Genomic DNA, 16,397 nt, shown 5'->3' with positions numbered 1-16,397 from the left:
GCCACATTCGTGACATGATTATTGAAGCTTGATGTGTACAAAAGATTGCGGACCCACTGTGGACCACAGTATGTGGGGCTTAGATTACTAAAAGGCTGATGTCACAAAGACAGATTTTCCTATTGAATAATCAGATATTCAGCTGCATATTGGGTTGAGTGACGTCTTAAGAATATTTAGATATTTTGAAGACCACATTGAGCTCCATAGGCATCTGAGACAGCCCGGTTGACATGAGGCTGGTTGAGAGAGCGGTGCTACTGTATATTTATGGGTGCATCTCAATAAATCAAAATATCATTTGCAAAGTTGATTTATTTCAGTAATTCAAATAAAAAAGTGAAACTCATATATACTGTACATTCATTACACACAGACTGATATATTCTTTTAATGTTTGATGATTATGCCTTACAGCTAATGAAAACCCAAAATCAAGTGTTAACTATTAATTAACTATTCATTTTCCAATAGTCTCATGATAAATTAATTAATTTACAGCATTAATTATTAACTAACTAATTAATTACCTATTTATAGTCTCTCAGTCTGGTTCAGTAGGCTGTGTGTTCACAGAGTGCTGTATCCAAGCACATTAATAGAAAGTTGAATGTATGGGGGAAAAAATGTAAAAAAAAAAAAGGGGGGGGGAACAAGCAACAGGAATAAGCGCAGCCTTGAGATGATTGTGAAACTGCAGCTGGAGTCAGTGCTTTAAGAGCCACCACACACAGACGTACAGTATACAGTACAGGACATGGGCTACTACTGTCGCATTCTTTGTGTTAAGCCACTCTTGAATTAAAGACAACACCAGAGGCATCTTATCTGGGCTAAGGACAAAAAGGTCTGGACTGTTGCTCAGTGGGCCAAAGTCCTCTTTTTATATGAAAGTAAAAAATCTTTTCTAAGATACTGAATTTTGGGTTTTCATTAGCTGTAAGCCATAATCAAAATTAGAAGAAATAAACACTTGAAATAGATCAGTCTCTTTGTAATATATACTGTATATATAAGTATAAGTTTATGAATTTAATTCCTGAAATAAATCAACTTTTCGAAAGACCAACAACAATTTATTTAATTTGAAAAAAAAATTATAATTGCTATTAAATAGTATGAGTTGATAATTCGCTGTGGGATGATTCGATGTGGCGACCCCTGAAAGGAACCAGCCGAAAGACAAAGAAGAAGAAGATTAAATAGTATGAGTTAGGCTACTCAATAATGCAAGTAAAAAACGATTAATATGAATGAGCACAACAAACTCAAAAACTCATAGTTCCATTTATTTAAACTGGAAACATCGCTACTGATCAAAACTGGAAACATCATTACTGATTGCCTCAAATTTTTTGAATTTTGCCAACTTATTCGTGTTTACAGTGAACTAAAACAATAATATATAAAAAACAGTCTCACCAGAGTGCTGTCTGATTCTCACTCGGCTCCTTCTTCAGTCACTGCAAGACACATTATAAATAAAGCACCATTAATTGAACACAGGTTTATGTTCATTTATTAAATATCCCACTCGTCCTCTCATTCACTCCCACATCTGCTTCCTTTTTATGCAGCTGGGATGGACAAAGAAGTTTTCATACTGATAGGGACGGTGAGGCATACAGTATATAAATATACTGAGACATAAAGTTGTCTCCTTGGTGATATACACCTTAAAATTCAAAACTGTAACAGTTGCGGGGGGGATGGAGGGGAGGAAATTGGCATTGGCATAGGGCCAGGCAGGTTTGGACAGCTGTTTTCCCTTGATGAAGCGACTTGGGTTACCTTTGGGAAATATAAATTTTTTTTTGATGATTTGATGATCTGTATGATTCACAGGTGACACATATAAAATACAGTAAATATATGAAATTAATAATGACATTCATTATTACACACATTCAATTAGTAATTCCTATAGAAGGTCACTATGTACTTTTAGCTATTTATTATACATTAGATACATTAAAATAGTGTTTTATTGGGAAAAATTAGGAAAATGTTCAGTTCTCTTGACACTGTGATACAGTATAACATACAGTAATAAAGAGTAGGTGTGGAAAACTATTAGACCTGGCACCTAGACACATACACACTCACAAATCGAAATGGAATAGTACACCAATACAATGGTACACAATGGTGACAGTAGAGTTAGCAAAGCCACTGTTTAAAAATGCATAGATGCTAGCTGGCTAAATGGGTCTGCTTACCTGCTTCCCCCCCCCCCCCCATTCTCAAACAGGCAGGCAAGTTTACCATGTACAGAAGATTGTTAAAATGTTCATGTAGTTTAGTGGTTAGCACTGTCACATTGCACCTCCAGGGTCCAGGGATCAATTCCCACGCGTCTATGCATGGTGATTGCATGTTCTCCACGTGCTTGGTGGGTCTACTTCAGGCACTCCGGTTTCCTCCCACAGTTCAAAAGCTAATTGGCATTCCCAAATTGCCTGTAGTGTGTGAATGAGTGTGGATTGGCACCAGGATGTTGTCATAATGGGCTTATTTGTGCTGGTGTTGACGAGGCATAAATGCCCATAGAGGTGATGACTAATAGATGGTTTTTAACGATAATTACAAATAAACATACTTTACTAGAGCACAACAGATGACTTTTAATATAACAAATGCCAGACAATGCAACAGAACTTAAACAGGGTATTTATAATCTAACTAATCAGCCACATCTGGGTGCTCTCATCACCTGACCGAGGTGCATTATGGGAAATGCAGTTAAACTCTAAAGAAACCAAAACAAAAACACAAAAAGAGTCTTTGGGCGTTAGGCGCCCTCTAGGGGTTAACCCTGCCGGGGGGCGGAGTGGGCACTGGGGCATCGGAGCCAGGCCGCAACGCTAGCATTAATGCGTTGGGGCCAGGCGGAGAAACTGGTACGACGTCATCGGGGGCCGGGCGAAGGAGGAGAAAGCGCCGCGTCCTCGAAGTCGAGCAGAGGAGAAGGAACTGGGCTCGCAGCAGCGGCTAACTGGCTGCTCTAGGCCTCCACTAAGGCTAAGCTGGGTGAGCAGTCCCTGGAGCTGTTTCATCTGCTCCCGCAGGGTTTGTATACTGTACGTTTTTGATACCTTCCTCTTTCTCTGCCTTTCAATGACGCTCAGTCGGGGGTTCTTCTTCACCCTGGTCACCACCATACATGAACCTCCTGGCCCGTACCTCATGGTCACCCCGAGCTCCGTCATGTTTAAACGGCACGCGTCGAATCGCGAGCCCATAGCCTTCCCAATCTCGGCTGCACCTTTTGCTCACCTAATGTGCTACTTGCACACCTACTGTACTTTCGCATTTTTTTCAATGGCTACATTTTACACCCGCTGTCTCCAGGATCTCCCACGGATTAACGTTACTGACGTGCATTGTATTTGCAAAACAACCAGATTATATACTATATAAGAGCTTGTAAGTATAATAAAGTGATAGAGAGCAGCCCTGTAACAGACAAGAGTCTTATGAGGTAGACTAAGAGTAGTATATATAGGTAACACATTGTAAATACTACCCTGTACTGTGTTCTGTAAATGTACAGTCACGCTCTAGTGTAGCTCTTGTGGCTGTTTTTTCAGCTCCTCCACTTCATTAGAAAGTTCTTCTATTTTAACACATGCCAGGTCTAATAATGAAGGCTCAGGAATGCTACAGTAATCATGATCCATCGTTACATCCATGAGTATGGGTTCGACGGATACCACTCACTGGACCGCAATGCTTTAACGGCGTAATCATTCTAGGTTCAGCGCCAGGTGTTTGCGGTTCAATAATCTGATCACTGCTAAAATGTTTACTGCAAACCTTAGAATTACTGGTAGGACAAAAATCGTCTCGGTGTATGTTCAAAAGCCACTGTTTTCTAAGGTCCACATCTAAAGGGAAACTATGAAAACTTAATGTTCCCTTGAACTACGCAGAAGATGTACACAGCGGAACACAACAGTGTACATTGTTTACCTTCTGCTGTCTTTAAAATCTATAAACACACTTTTGAACATTTCTGAACATTTCCTCCAAACTCCAAAACAATAACCGACAAACCGGAAATCAGCGAGCCCTATTACTTCAAAGAGGAAGTATGTAACGAGTCTGCATGCAAGTAGCGTATACAGTCTTACTTCGGCGCGCTCCGGAGGATTTCGCTCCACTTACTCCTGTGCACTCCTTGACGTTAGGCCGGATGGCAAGCCGACCACTCCCAAAGTCCGCTCGCCCCGGCGTTACCGTCACAGCTCCCCCCAAAAAACATTCAGGGGAGGCACCTCTGCTATGCCACTGTAAAGGTCTGGCATTCTGTCAGGGGGGATAACCCTGATATATGTACCCCGCCTCATACACTAAGTGTCCTGGGTTTGGCTTAAGGCCTCTACAATCCTTGTATACAGGATAAAGCAGATAATTACTAACACTTATAGTAGAAATCAAAACTATGTTTAATAATAAAAGAAGAGCATTACCATATAGGACCATATATTGTGCCCAGGAAGCCATACATGTCATGCCATTTTTGGCAAGCAATTAACAGTCATTTTCTTTTTTTAAATATAATATTATTATTTTAAAAAGGTAATTTTACAAGTGAGTGAAGAGCTCTCATTATCATTCTGTTTGACCCATTAGGGAACCATTTAATTTTCCTTGAAATTAAACATTTGTGATTCCACAGTCCTACTTAAACAGCCATCATTGCTATAGCACTTATGTTTGAAAGGTTCCTGTATTGAATGATAATGCCTAACTCTTTTAACTGTGTTTAATGTCAGAGAATTATGAAAGCCACCTGACCAGAACTAAGATGTTCAGTGATGACATTTAGGAAGTACAGAAATACGGCAGAGTTAATAGCCCTCGCCTCTTGACCTCCTCATTAGCGTCTCGTTACGGACTGCTTCCTCTTCTGGCATCCTCATCCATTACGGCTTCCTGAGCACCCTTAATAAGGCTACAGGTTAGACAGGAGTCTAAAGATCTCTGCAGAGCATTTACCGATGACAAGACATGAATAAACATATCATCCAGAAATATTATTTAGTTAAATTTTAACACATCTTTTGAAAAAATAAACAGTTTAAAGTTACAATAAATGTATTACTATTGAAAAAGAGGTGTGATTGAACAGGTCAACGTTTGAGTTTATTACTATTTACTATATGAAGTGTGATTACTATATGCCACAGGATGTCATATCAGTTATGGTTAATTATCTTTTGGAAATTACTGTCCTTTCCGTAATGTCTATGCAGTAAAATAGGGTACCACTTTAAACTAGGGATGCTGCAAGGGTCTTTTTACAATATGCTACTTTAGGATGAATCAACTGCCTTCTGGGCCACTATGAGACACATGCTCCACCTTGAGCTATGATTGTTAGTAATGGCTCTATGCAGCCAGGAAATGTTGCAAAGAGTCTTTAGAAAACTCCCTGAGGCTCAGTATAAAAGCCGAAGAGAATACATTTTCACAGCCAAAGAAGTGTATACCATGCTGTGATTGGATATAACTTTGGACACACAGAGAGACTAAACAGACAACCATGAAAAAAGAATTCCTGTGTCCTAATAATATATCGCTAAGGAAGTGCATCATTTCTATGGGGTATCCGGTGATGTCATTTTTTTTGCTAATTATGCAATATGACACAAAGTGAGTTCTGATGTACTCAGCACAGGTGTGATAAAGCCATAGACATGTGCTGAGTGCCGATATTCAGTATGATAGCACAACCCTGAGTGTGATACTGCTTTTATACAACAGTTCTTTTTATAACACCATTTATTATAAACATGAAAGTGCTTCCCACGAAAATGTTTGAATGTTGTAGGGAACAAGTAAACAATAGTTCTTTACTTCCTTAGTATTATAAAGTATATTTATATATATATATATATATATTCAATTATTATTATAATTAATTAATCATGTATTTACAAGCTGTACACGTCCTAATAGAATGTTTTATAATGCTATCAGTTTTTGTTTCAATAAATATTCAACATTTATGTCCGCAGTGTGAAATTTCCATGGCAGCAGCGGCAGGTATCCGAGGGCCTTATGTTACCATGGTAACGCATGAAGGAAGTGACGTTTGGCGGTGGTGACTTTGCAGGGGGTTTCGAATGGTGGAGTTTTGTCAAGGGAAGTTCCTTTCACGAACACTCCCTGCAAACGGAGCAGGGAGCACCTTGTGAAGTACACGTTGGAATGGAACGCAGCTTAACAGTTATGGTAGTGTAACACCCTTGAGGCAGAGTCATACAGTATATATAGTTAAACGTTTCACTGCTGTTATTCTCTATATTATCACTCATGGAATGCCTTGTGTCCAATCGGTCTGAACTAAGTGTTGTGTAATATTGCTTGAAATACATAAGCATGGCAATAACATATCTGGCTCTATTAGGTTATATATGTGATGTGAATAGCATTATCTCATTACAACAGCACTTGTCAAGGTTTAGGATATAAACTATATCACCTAAAGTATTTGCTCGTCTGTCTTTACATGCATATGAACTTCAGTAACATCCATTGGGTTTAATATGATAAATGCCCATCCTTTGCAGCTATAACAGCTTCAACACTTCTGGGAAGGCTCTCCACAAGGTTTAGCAGTGAGTTTATAGGAATTTCTCAACATTCTTTACAAATTGCATTTGTGAGGTCAAACACTAATCTGGCTCGCAGGCTCTCTTTTAATTTACCTCTAAGGTGTTCTATCGGGTCGAGGTCAGGACTCAAGGCCTGTGCAGTCAAGTTCGTCCGTACCAAACTCACTCATCCATATCTTTATGGACCTTGATTTGTGCACTGGTGCGCAGTCATGATGGAACAGGTATGGGGTTGTTTTTCATGAGTTGAGCTCGCTCCCTTACTTCCAGTGTAAAGAACTATTAATGCTATTTACAGTATGCTCCTAGATCAGTGTGGAAATGGCCCCTTTCTGTTCCAACATGACAAGCAGAAAAAGACAAAGTATAAAGATCTGAGTAGTTTTGACAAGGGCCAAATTGTGAGGCTGGATAACCAGAGGTCAGAGCTTCTCTAAAACCTTAGGTTTTGTGTGAAGTGATTAGTACTTTATTAAAAGTGGTCAAACCGTAGATGCAGTAACAGGGTAGGGGCGCCTAGGCTCACTGATGCGTGTAAAAAGCGAAAGCTAACCCCTCTGGTCTTATCGCACAAAAAAGATACTACAAATTGCTGCCAGATACCACAACATACATTTAGAAATCTCGTGGAACCCCAGACTTGAAGGGCCAGTGCTATTTTGGTGGAGCAAGAGAGGCCGACACATCATCAGGCAGCCGGTTTTAATGTTATGCCTAATTGTGTGTGTACAACAATATTGTCGCAGTCTTACAGTATGTTGACGCTCAAATAGTGTATGTGTTCTACATTAAAAAATTTATTATAACAAGAGAGTTATGCAAGCGTAATGAATTAATAATGCACCACGTGACATGTACCGTCGAGATGAATTGAAAACAGAAAAGCAAGACATGTAACCGATTAAATATTTAATAGTTGCATATCTTAATGAGTTTAAAAGACTAGCTACAGTAAAAGTTAAATCTGTGCATAAATTTCTGTGCACTGTATGTTTATGCGAATTGTTCATTTCTGAATAAGTGATTAGGCTTATGCGAATCTAAACAGAGCAGAAGCAGAGGAAAAATCAGTAAACTGCAGTAGTCTACTGGATAAACAGTCAGTGTGTGTCTTGCGTGGGATTTGTGCAATAAAGAATAAAAAGCCCCATATGCAACTACAGTATGAGTTATGGTCGTAGCATATACGGTATATATTGCGGGGAACACATAAGACAATGTGCTGCTGTGCATTCATGACACATAAACGTATTCCAACATTCCCCTTCCCCTGTATGCAGCTTGTCCTAAGGGATTAAATCCATCACAGTAACATGCGCTCTCTCTCTCTCTCTGTGTTTACTAGTGATAGGTCATGGTGGCTGCCCTGTGTGATAGAAAGCCTTCATCTCTCTCTATCCTCTCTCTCTCTCGTTTCCTTTCTCAAACCCTGCGAGCCTTTTTATCTTGACCATGTAGCCATCATTTCTTCAGCATTTCTGCTGCTAAAGTTAGCACGCTAGCTGTGAGACAGAACACAGTTTCCATGGAACCGCGGCGGGGAAGATGACGCTTCAACTCACATTAACAAAAGCTTGTCAGAAACACTGTGTATTCTCAGTTTTACTACCGACACTGGAATGATGCTGCAACGCGTGTTCACTGCAGCCTCGCAGGCGTCGTCTAACTGAGATGTTTAATCCAGTTCACGTTACAAGAACGTACAGCCCTCCTGTTGAGGACCATTTAACAATAGGCAATTTCGAAACCCTGAAGCCGGCGCAATTTTCTTCCTTTTTTTTACGTTTCAAAATGCCCCGGTTTAGGTCTAGTGCAAGAGATGAGATAAATGACTTCATAAGGCTGAACTGAGTTTTAAATAATTCAGTCAGTGTTTCTCAGCACATGCAGTTTTTTTTTTCTTTCCACCCCCACTGTTCTTGTGCTGCTGAATGATTATGCACGGTAAAAAAAAAAAATGTTGAAGGAAACTGCCCAATTTGACTGAGCTAAATTTAAACAGCTGGCCTGTACGCTGCATTGTTCCTCATTCAAGAAGGTTGACAGTTTAATAAATCCCTTTGTTCAGTGCCTTTCCGTTAGTGCCAAAATGAAAAGTGGACTGTCAGAGGCTGTGCATATGCATTGAAGCAGCAACACTGTACAATATGCTTGAAAGCAGGCTTATCCTAGGGTCAGTCATAATGAACATGGTACTTCATATTACATGGTTACAGCTTATGATTGTAGAACCATTTCCAGATACTTACGTCTCCTAGCACATGTCTTTCTATTATTACACTGGATTTACAAGCTACTGTAATATAACCCAGGTTAATAGCCAACAATTTACGGTCATACGATCGTATGGCGCTTGCATCAAACGCCAATATTTGGTTAAATGTTTACATGATTTTACTTATTTACACCATCACTATCATAGTCATCATCACCAAATAAATACAAATAGCTCAGGGTCAATGAATACTATAATGCTACTGTAAAATTAGAGAGAAGGTTGTATAGCTTTATGTACAAAAGCATTTTCTTGCCAAGGTAAAACCAAAAGTGAATTTTTTATTTGAAATCTATGAAAGACGATCAAGTCAAACCAGGACTTTTGACTGATCAGAATGAAGATATGAGAGAAAAAACTATTTTTATTTTCTCTACATAATCCCCTGATACACTAATGCACTTATCCCAATGTTTAACTGTTTATCCCAGAGCTTACCTGCTTGGAAACCTTTCTTAGTATGCCAGAGATATGACCAGACTGTCTGCTTCACATCTGAAACGCTGGCCTTCCAGGAACTCCTTTAATGTCCAAATATGTGAAAATAGCTTGCAACATTTGTCTAAAAAAAAAATACTATCCATAATTTTATTTGCAGATGCAACATTTTGGAATTTTTTTGGGAAGGTGGTAAATCTGTTCACTTCCACTGTTTCAATGCATGTTTGGATTCAAAATGTTGCTTTAACTCACGGCAGATTAACAATCTTTTGTGTGGGTTAAAATCAGAGAGCTTTCTCACTACCCAAGATGTTCTCCTGAGATGATGAGTGCTGGTTTGACTTAAACCGTCATCACAACAGCTGTAATATAATACAGTAATTATTCAACATTCACTTAAAAGCAAACACTAATGAGTAATACCAATTCTGAATTGCAAGGTATGCACCTAGTATTAAAAGCCTGCCTATTACCCAATAAAGTCTGAGCACTGCAGTGTAGAACTAGGCACTTCTGTACATCCAATGTGGACCAGCTTCTACTATGTAGTTATTTTTTAAACATGAGGTAACTACTAATTAAATAAGAGGCAGTGGTGGAAAGAATAATAGTAATGGTATTGTAATTATAATTCCCTTAAGCAAAAGTAAAAGTAGTGATCAAGAAAATTACTAGGAAAAGTAAATAAGTCCTTTGGTGAAAAGCCTATTGAGAAATTATTTTTAAAATGACTCTTTTATACAGTACAGTGAAAAAGTCCTGAGGCACATTTTAATTCTTCATATTTTGCTTCCAAAGAGACAGACTTTCTTGCCTTTTTTCATGTAGCCTTGAGGAACAGTTTCCCTCTGCTTTCTGAAGGCCCTTTAAAGTTTTGGATCTCATTTCCAGCCGGTTTCCCAAAGCCTGGATCTCAACATTATTGAAGCAGTGTGGAATTATCTTGACGGACAACCGAACAAAAGGCAGCCATCGTTCAAAGAAGAGCGTTGGAATGTCCTTCAAGAAGGATGGAGAACTATTTCTAAAGACAACTTACATTAAAGAAATCACAAGAAAGCTTGCCTAAGAGAGCCTTCAGGCTGTGTTGAAGAATAATGGTGGTCAGACCTAATATCAACCTTACAGCTTGTTAGAATTACACAAACTCCCTTTTCCTAGCAAAATATGACATTTGCACATTACTCTGTCTACTTAATTAACAATACTAATTACAAATCTTTCTTAAAGCATTTTTGAACAAATGACTAACCAACTGAGCTACTGTATGCAGAAGTAAACAACCAGAAGTACAGTAGTGGCTAAAAGTATTAGGATAACGTAGTTCTTCCTGGGAGAAATAAAAACTTAATTAAAGTAATTAGTTTGCGCCTAATATATATGGCTGAAGAGTTGTGCCAATTAGAATCAGCTGGTTTAGTTTATGGATTGAACAAATACTGCATGTGGAAGGTCCCGCTCCAAAAGCGAATTTTAGGTCTATCTCCAAAAATGGCAAAATGTCGGGAATTCTCAAGTGAGTACATGATCTTCAGGAAGCAATCAAGCAGACATGAATCGAGCGAGTGACACCAAAGTACTGCAGACGATTTTTTTTACTCTATGCCCAGCCGGATCCAGCAGGTTTTGAAGAATAAATGACATCATCCTAAATACTGATTGTTGTATAGCAATTTCATTATTTCAATAACTCATTATTCTTATTATGGTGATTGTCAATATATTTCAAAAAAGTCATTTGGCTGACACTGTATACAGTATAAAGGAAGGTAACTTTTGCTATATAGCTAACTAGGGTCCATTTGCTGGATCTGATCCAAAGGTGGTGAGACCTCAATATCCCTCTAGAGAATCAGGACGTCCCTCAGAGTTCGGCACGGCGTGTCAGGGTGCTGGAGAATTGAAATTAACTGTAAATTAATTAGCACACTAAACTGCTTATTTATATGTGTTAATAGATACTATACTGCATATGGTGAAATTTATTTTGGAAGTGATTTGGGGGTTCATAGCTTCTGTAGTCACAACAACAAGTATCCAGATTGCTGTTAACACAGCAACTTGTGAACTGTAGTAGGCACTTTGTAATGGTAGAAGGTACATCATCGGAATGATTTTGACTTGTACTGAAGTTATAAGTGATTCATAAGTATATCCATCTTAACATTTTGTAGAAACCAAGAAACGTCATGAATTTTGGCATGCATTTAGCAAAAACAGTTGTTAATGTGGGCAAATGATGTTAGGCTTAGTAGCTTGATAGGTTCTTTAGCAAGCTAGATATCACATTTGAATTTAGACAAAGTTAGTTCTAGACATACAGTACACGTGGTGTGTCCAGAAAGTATCCAGCCATTGTTAATATAACGAGAACAGTTTGCATGACATCGATGTAACCTGGTGGCCAAGGAAAGTGGACTGGAATGCGTATGACTTCACTGTACTAGTCAGTCTGGACACCACTGAGCAACCATGTACTGTAGTGAGTAGAGCAATAAATCCTCATCAAATTTTGCATTAAGCTTGAACATTCCTCCATGGAAATTATTTGGCTGGTTGAGAAGGCATTCAGTGATGGTGCAATTAGTGCATGTAATCACCCAGGTGAGTAAGCCCCCCTACAGCCCAGATTTGGCAGATTTCAAACTATCGATGGGATTCAGGGAAATACGACAAGGTAGCTGATGGCGATTCCAACAAAGGATTTTGCAGTTGAGTGTTATGAACAGTGGAAAAGACGCTTGGAGAAGTGTGCAAGGTCCCAAGTTGTCTACTTTGAAGGGGACTGAGGCATTATTGTTCTATGTACAATGTTTCTAAATATCATCATTTTTCATATTACATGGCTGGATACTTTCCGGACAGACCTTGTATCTGCCTATTACCTAGAATGTAGCATCACTTCCACTTCCTGAGGAATCTTCACAAATTATTAAGGTTATATCTTGTAAAAGAGCAAAAGATCTGGCTAGTGTACAGATGATGAGATGCATATACACTATATTGCCAAAAGTGGATCTTGCTTTGTGCACTGGTGCGCAGTCATGTTGGAATAGGAATGGGTCATCCCCAAAATGTTCCCACAGAGTTGTGAACATGAAATTGTCCAAAATGTCTTGGTATGATGAAGCATTAAGAGGTTCTTTCACTGGGAGTAATTGTATTTCAATTGTAGTGAGAATTTCATTTTCTCTTCTCTTAAAGTTCACATAAGCAAAAACATTACCCCAATTTCCCTAACTGTCACACATGAAGTACATGTAGTTCATTACTTTTCACCCCGATAAGAGATTAACCCAAATCTTTTGATCATTAGCATTGCTTTAGCATTTAAGAAAACCAGAAGAGAGTAGGAAATGCATTCCATTGAAGAAGTTACAAGATCTCCCTAAGGCGCTAAAGCACTGCGGTGAAAGTAATCGTTAAATTAGGGTAGATATTGTGTGTGAAAACTAACTGTGGTTCCTCTCATCTAACGCTTTGATATTCAGTGAATAAAAAACAGGCAGGATTCTTGTATCGCTGTCAGGCTCGGTATGGTTTGGTGCTACATCTTTAATGTATAATAAATGCTATTTATTATACATTCAGAAATGTGAAAGAAAATGCACTGTGCTAAAGAAGCACATACAAGTCGATGTGCTTTATTACCTAATCTAATAGCTGCAGTATATCGGATTATATACTCTATAGCTACAGTATATGTATAATGTGTAATATTTAACACTAATCATTAGAAAAGGATCACATTGAGGTAAAGGTTTGTTGTTTATACGGACATATAATTCATATAATTCAATCCTGAATGCAATAATTTGTAACATTTTGATTGGTGCTTTGTATCATAAAAAACAAAAAGTCAGGTCATAGAGAGCAAAGTGGAAGCACAAATTTAGTACCCATTAATAGCCATTACAACAGCATGCTGATAAAAAGAGCTGATTTAAAATTCTCTCTCTCTCTCTCTCTCTCTCTCTCATGCACATACATACAGGTAAAGTACAAGGCAATAGAATGCCACCTACTGCTAAACTATGGTAATGCCACAATTTATACAGTACATAAGCTTTATATACTTCAGATGAGTATTTTAATATTTATCACATATTAATTCAGAATGTGTTATTCAATCAGCCTGATCTAGTGACTAAATCAAGACAATTACGATGAGAAGTATATTTAAACTTTTGGCTTATGTAGGTTGCCAGATTTGCATTTTGCCAATGCAAAATTAGAAATCACTATGACTCGCTGTCTTATAGGCTTTTTAAAGAATTTAATAGGGGATCTTTCATTTCAGCAAATGTACTGTAAAATGAAATATATACCACATGCTATACACAAGCTTCTAACTGATGAAGCTGTCAGTAGGAGGGTGGACTGGCAGCCCAGGAAATCACTATGAATGTGGTTTATAAAAAAAATCAATAATCATGATCATAATAATAATAATAATAATAATAATAATAATAATAATAATAATAACCTGATGGTTGAAAACTTGTAAAAGTAAAAGTAAGAGCCATAATCGAACTGCCTGCGTCATGTCGTCTGATACACCGGCCTCCCGGGAACTCCTTTAATCACCCAAACGTCCAAGTAGTGTTCATGAATGATTGTGTGTGCAAGTTAACCAATGATTTTCAGGCAATCCACTCACTAGATTTTCACAGGAATGAGAGGGCTCCATTATTCAGCCTTCTTTAAAATGTCAGTTCAACCCAAATCCCTTTAACACAAACCAGTTATTATACATAATATCAGCTTTAATTTAAAGAGAATTACTGAAATTTTCTTTCAGTAAAATATTAAGTACAACAACATAAAAAAAAACGCTCCATGGCTTAACGATCCCTAACATCGATTTATTTTAGAAATACATATCACTGAATAAAAAGACAAAAAGTATTGCATAAGCATAGGACAAACCCATAATCTGTCTTCCTCTTAAACAAACATGTTGCAGCACTTGGACACTACAAAGATTCTTTGGACCTTAAAGAGGACACCATGTACAATTTGTGTGGAAGTTCAGCCAAGGTACCTGTCAACTATTAGGAAATCTATAGAGCTAAAAGAGCTGGATGGCTGCTGTTTCATTCTGTCTCCCAAAATTGGGTGTAAGATACAGTATGCGAGGAGGGAGGACAGAAGTTGAAAGGAAAAGGAACAAGGTCAGGCATGAATCACAGAACAGTCAGAGAGCATGCTCATGCTTACCCAATGTGTGCGTGTGTGTGTGCGCGCTCCTTAGAGAGTGAGTGACTGAGCACGTGGGTCAGGCTGACTGCGCTCGCAAGTGAACGTTAATGTGACACAACAACCCACCTTCACTAATGTCAGTGTGTCCTACTTTGAACTTTTAATCTACATAAAGAACAGGATTATTACTGTATAAGCTATAATATATTAACTGACTGATGAAGGTTCAACAACAATAGGAGTATTCATCAGAATTTATTCTGAACCATAATCCTGTCATTTATTGTTCTCATGGTCACTAATCCATGACTTATGTATATTTGCTTAAGGAGAATGTTAGCAGTTAAGTTTTCTATTGTTTCTGCTGATTTCTGTAAGTGGTGTTCAAGTCAAATCGGGACTCGATGAAATTTCTCATGAATGAAGATGTAAAACTCATTGACATTTATAGAATTCTTTAATAACACTACACAGATGAGACTCAAAGTAATGAAAAGGTTAATGCTGGTTGTGATAGAAGGGTGTCAGAACACACAGTGCATCACTGTTTTGGTGGAAAATTGGGGGACCTACAAAGTATTAGCCAGGTGGTCATAATGCTATGGTTAATATGTGTATTATTTTTTAGTCAGACAAACTACAATCTGGGTTTAAGGAAGGCAAAATCTAAAGAACACTAAGATTACATTTTCAGTATGGCAGACTTGTGTTCTTAGGGTAGAAGCTTTGTCGAATATTACCAAAAGAGGGTCAGTGTCATTCCGTTCAGGGTTAACTCACGTTGGTGTATATTGATTTCCAATATTCATTATATAGAAATGTCTTACATACAGTATACATTAAAAAAGCAGTTACTTACTATTCGGTTCGCAGCTCTGTGCTCATTGAGGATTCTGTCATTGTCTGATAGGCTACAGTTTTCAGAATTTCAACTACAAATATTTTTTTATGTTCAGATAGATAAAGGATGAAGACAGGAGCATTTTAATGTGAGTTGAACTTGGTTTTAATTTTATTGATACTGTAGATCTGGTTGTGAACCTATTTAACTGCAAGACACATGCGTGCACACACACACACACACACACACACACACACACACACACAATTGCTCGCTTCAGTGCTCACTCTGGTCACTTGTTCTCCCTCTGAAAAAAAACAAAAACAAAGACAAGACACAAGTAAATAACCTTGGTAATTAAGCCACTGGTGGAAATCATTACATGCTGCTTCAGCCTGCTGCTCTCGGGTTCACAGCCGACACTCGACCCTGACCCTCTTCCCACATCATCTTACCTAGTAAATGTAAAATTTTAATCAGCAACCCTGAAACTGTTTACATTATAAATCAACACCTAAAAATGAAAGGCTGTCCTTGATCCTGTATTGTGTAAAACAGACACCACTGATGTGCAATATGCAGACTCTGCACACATGATGTTCCCAGTGCGAAGCAGCTTTGCTAATTGAATCTGATATTTCTTTTTTCTTTTTTGTCGGTTTTAGTCCTAACTGTAACTGACAGGTGGGAAAAAAACACATACCAGTGCTTATTACGAAATTGCTTTTAAAAATGAGTTTGTACTACCACCTAGTGGATAACAGGAGAAGTGCACTATGGATATACTGTATTGGACTTGACATTCAAATCTGCATAGCTCTCTCTCTCTCTCTCTCTCTCTCTCTCTATATATATATATATATATATATATATATATATATATATATATATATATATATATACACACAATAATCTCCTTTGAACAGTTAATATTGATATGTGTCTGCTACTTATACTCTCTAAATCCTTCATAAAGGCTATAATCTGAGGTATATGATGTTATAATGTTATGTTT

This window comes from Clarias gariepinus, chromosome 18 (genome assembly GCF_024256425.1).
Source record: "Clarias gariepinus isolate MV-2021 ecotype Netherlands chromosome 18, CGAR_prim_01v2, whole genome shotgun sequence".
Lineage (NCBI taxonomy): Eukaryota > Metazoa > Chordata > Actinopteri > Siluriformes > Clariidae > Clarias > Clarias gariepinus.
The sequence above is the reverse complement of the archived record's forward strand: the minus strand, read 5'-3'. Positions refer to the sequence as shown.